Source organism: Gossypium hirsutum, chromosome A03, assembly GCF_007990345.1.
Source record: "Gossypium hirsutum isolate 1008001.06 chromosome A03, Gossypium_hirsutum_v2.1, whole genome shotgun sequence".
In the NCBI taxonomy this organism is placed as follows: Eukaryota; Viridiplantae; Streptophyta; class Magnoliopsida; order Malvales; family Malvaceae; genus Gossypium; species Gossypium hirsutum.
This window is the reverse complement of record NC_053426.1, coordinates 72,055,935-72,060,235: the sequence shown is the minus strand read 5'-3', so window position 1 is coordinate 72,060,235 and position 4,301 is coordinate 72,055,935. Positions and strand designations below refer to the sequence as shown.

Below are 4,301 nucleotides of genomic sequence, written 5' to 3'. Positions count from 1 at the left end.
CATTTTCAAACATTTTCACATAGGTCCTATTTCATAATTTCACTCACAAATGACAAAATTAAAGCATGAAATTTTGCCAACATTCACAGAATTCCCGAAAATTGGGGCGTTACAGTTCGAATATCTAGGTTTAAAGGGATAACCTAATTGCATAAAACTTGTGAGGTCACTGTAGAGGTTATTATCCCAAGTCTATTCCTATGATATAAACAGTGAGTTAAAGTGAGATAGGTTAAGCAAAACTTTTAATGACTATCGTGTGTTTCGGTGAGGCGAGCAACATAAGTCACCTATGTGAGAGTAAAGTGGGGCTACTTCAAAGAGGTTATTCGGGCATAGTTCTCTCAAACTCTTTCAAAATCAAGAAGATGTTCACGATCATATGAACATACCCATGAGAACTAAAAACCTTACCAGGGAGGTAGTTGTGTGAGGTGTATCATTGTTTATGCAAACGAAAAAAATGTAAGGGATTTTTGGAAAAATGTAATTTTTTGGAAATTTTGAGACATATTCTCGATTGGTAAAGGTGGGGAGTTAAATCATAAAATTATGGTTTTATATTCTACTCCATTAGACCTTTACAAAGGTATACCATATGCTCAAAATAAATGAGTGATAAATGTGAAATTGATGTTCAAAGTAAGCCACTTGTGACTATTTGTTGAGGAAAAGAAAAGCTCAGATCTCACATTAGTTAAATACCAAGTGTGAGATATGTATATATATATATGAGAACCCACTTGAGGGTTATTGAATAACTAAGCTTGAAACCCTATCTCGCGCCTAGAGGGTGCAAATCCAAAACTGCCAAGGTGCACCAGCACGTGGGCAACATGAAATATCTGGACTGGTTGGCCCCAAAAAGGTATCCTAATACGTAATTTATTTTTCTCAGCAGATATTATACAAAATCTATTTTAAAAGGACAAATATCTTGATTTGATTTGATTCCAATCAATTTGATTTTATTTTATTCAAATTTATTTAAAGGCTTCTTTAATGCAGATCTGTATATTTATTCATGGAAATTTCAAAAATTTCTCCATATTAAATGCCTATAGAAGCCTAAAGAATACTACAAAATTCTTAACAGACACACAACAAATTCATTTCGCTCTCAAAAATTCTTTTCTTTTTCTCTCCAATTTTCAAACGTTTTAGTGATAGAAGAAGGCAAGGTATGTTTGTTTATCATTACAGAGGTGCTACTGTCGCGATCATCTTGTTGTTGTATCCTGGGAGACAAACGACCAGCATTTCTCTAAGTACCATAGGAACGGCTGAATTTGTCTTAAGGAAACTGTGAAAATAGGCCTTAACATCTAGTAAAACTCGATTCCTTATTCGATTTACAGTTTTTCATAATCTTGTTTATTTAATTGGTCTTTCGGATATGATATTTTAAATATAAATATTTGTTTAATTTGTTTAATTTAAATATGGTGTTTTTACATAAATATAAATATTTTCTTATATTATATGTTCAGATCTTATATTAATATAATTATTTATATTTATTTCTGTTCGCTAACATATTTTATCCAATATAATTATCACCATACACTAAAATCCATTAATGAAATAGTTTAACTTTAGAAGTACTATACCCTAAATGTTGATTTTCGAATATAAATTTGGTCAACTTAATACCCTAGTACTAAAAGAGTAAATAAAAGACATAATTGTAATAATAGTTGTGGAAGACCCATTTCACTCGGGCCCATAAAATTGTCTAAAAATAGATAAAATAAATTAAAACAAAAAACCAATAAATAAAAGTCCATTTACACCAGTATTTTAAAATAGCCCAAAACAAAAATAAAGTAAAATATCAGTCCAGATTACAAAAACTTTGGCCCAAATTAAATTAAATAAGCCTAACCCAAAATTCCATACACCCAAAACCCCCAACTTAAGACCTAGCCCAAAAGAAATACAAGGCCCAAAAGGCCTAAGATATTTTTTAGCAGAAACCCTAGGGTTTCTTCCCCTTACGCCGCAGCTTGCTAGCCTAGAAGCAGGCCTCCACGTCACCATGGCCTCTTCCTCCATATGGCACTCCCCGCGTCAGTAGAACCTACGAGAAGAAGCCAAAAAATGACAAAAGCAGGAAATGCAGCAGAGAAATAACGAAAAAAAAGAATGATTGTAATTTCATATTTTTCATTTTTTGCTTTGGCTATATAAGGCCGATTGTAAACAAAGAAAAAGGAGATTGAATACATAAACGAGGGCCATTAAAAATCAGTTTTAAAGGTGTTCTTGGATCTCACTTTTCTTTCAATTTAATTTCTATTTCTCTGATCTTCATTTACCGCATGTAGAAAATATAAAAGGGAAAGGGGAAAGGGAACAAGAATCTCACCTGGGTTTCGTCCATTGCCACCACAGTGACCTTCTTTTTTGTCGGAATCGGCGCTCGGATGAAGAGGTTGAGAGCATTTGGAACGTTTTAGGTTTTTTTTTTTGGGGGCAGAAGAATTATTTTTTTTTCTGAAATTTTGCTAGCTTTTGCACGTCAAACAGACGACGTCGTCTTAGGTCAATTTCAATGGCCTCAAAACGGCGCCATTTAGGCGCTAGATCCGTGCAACCTGACCCATTACCATGAGGATCCGCGCGTTTTTCTAAGAGGGAATATTTTCACAATTAGTCCCTCCCTTTGGTGGTGACGTTCAACTGAGCCCTCTTTGTATTTTCTTTGATTTTTTTAAATTATCCCTGGAATCTAGGCGTAAATTCAATTTAGTCCGCACCTAAGCGTTGCGTTTTGGGACTCGGGACATTTGCATTTTTCGTCCCTGTTTGTTTGTGGGCATTTAATCCAAGTCCTTAACTCTGTTTTAATAATTTGATTTGTTTATAAATTATCCTCTTGATTTTGTTTTTATTTCAATTGAGTTTTTTTTTTAGTTTATGTGATTCTTTTACTCTTTTTAATTTATTTATTACCCATTTAAAAAAATTTATTTTAATATATTATTTTGAGCCATTTTCTTGATTTTTACATTAGCTTAGCTCTTTATTTTTATACTTTCATGTGAATACATTTTTAATGGTTTTATTTCGGTAATTTGTCTATTTTAAAATTCTCTTTTATATAATTCTATGTTTTAAAGATTCATATGATGTTTATTCTCATACATTGTTACTATATATATACACATAATTTATACTAAATTACTTATTTAAATTCCCTTTCAAATATGCATATATATATATTTTAAATCCATTTAGGTATATTATTTGTTTCTTTTAAGGACCCAACTTTAAATTATATTTTGTTTATTTCAAGCACTCTCTCATATTATTATTCTTATATATGTACATTATTTATATTAAGTTTTCACTTTATGTATATTATTAATTGTTGATGAATAAATCTTGTTTCAAATTATTTTGCATGATCATTTATTTCATATTATATAGATTGTTATTCATATATATTCTTTTGTATATTTTTATATGGTTGTATTTATATAATTCATCTATGTTAAAACTTTCTAATATGTGCACTATTTGTCTTAAATTTTATATGGGCATACATTATTATTTTTATGTACATAATTTATATTATATGTTTATTTATAAATTTTGGTTTTAAATTGTTTTATATAGCATTAATTTAAAATTTCTTCTCATAATACTTATTTTGAAATTCATCTATATGTTAAACTTTATATTTTATGTATTAATCTTTATTTATTTTATGATTTATTTCAAATTTTTGCATGTATTATTTGTTTATATACATATACTTTACTTTTAAATTGTTTTTTTTACATTGTCAATTTCAAATTTATCTTCCTTTACATTATTTGTTTTAACATTGTTTATTACCATTTAAAAGTTTTTTTATTTCATTGTTTAAATAAATTTCTTATTTCATTAGTCTTTACTTAGAAATGTTAAATAGTGTATTATTATTGGGTGTGTTTTCATTTACATATTGGTATCTTTATATTATTGTCAATAAATTGTATAATATGTTAACCATGTATATTTTTCATATTTGTTACTTTGTTATTCATTTTCGTGTATTGAATTATGATTAAGATTGCCAACTTCTTTGCTTAAAATTGATCATTTCATTTTATTTATTTCAAACAAACTGAATAAATGTATTTCAAGTCCGTTTTTATCATCGCTCCTATTTAAAAAAAAACTTCTCAAAACAAGGTAATATTTCGTATTTGAAAATTCGAGAGATCGTGCCCTAACGTGCTGGGTTTTGGTTTTCCATTTGACCGAATAACTAACTACCCTTTTAAAATTTCGTCCGTGTTTTCTTCAATCAA

The 4,301-nt window shown here is 29.2% G+C and overlaps 1 long non-coding RNA gene across 1 annotated transcript; it reads right to left on the bottom strand.

Moving 5' to 3' along the window:
* Positions 1–1,782: 1,782 nt before the first annotated feature.
* LOC107936261 (uncharacterized) lies at positions 1,783–2,680 on the bottom strand. Its single transcript, XR_001694356.2, has 2 exons — positions 2,369–2,680; positions 1,783–2,080 (listed from the first exon to the last, which is right to left on the bottom strand). It is a non-coding gene; the product is annotated as an uncharacterized lncRNA (long non-coding RNA).
* Positions 2,681–4,301: the final 1,621 nt, after the last annotated feature.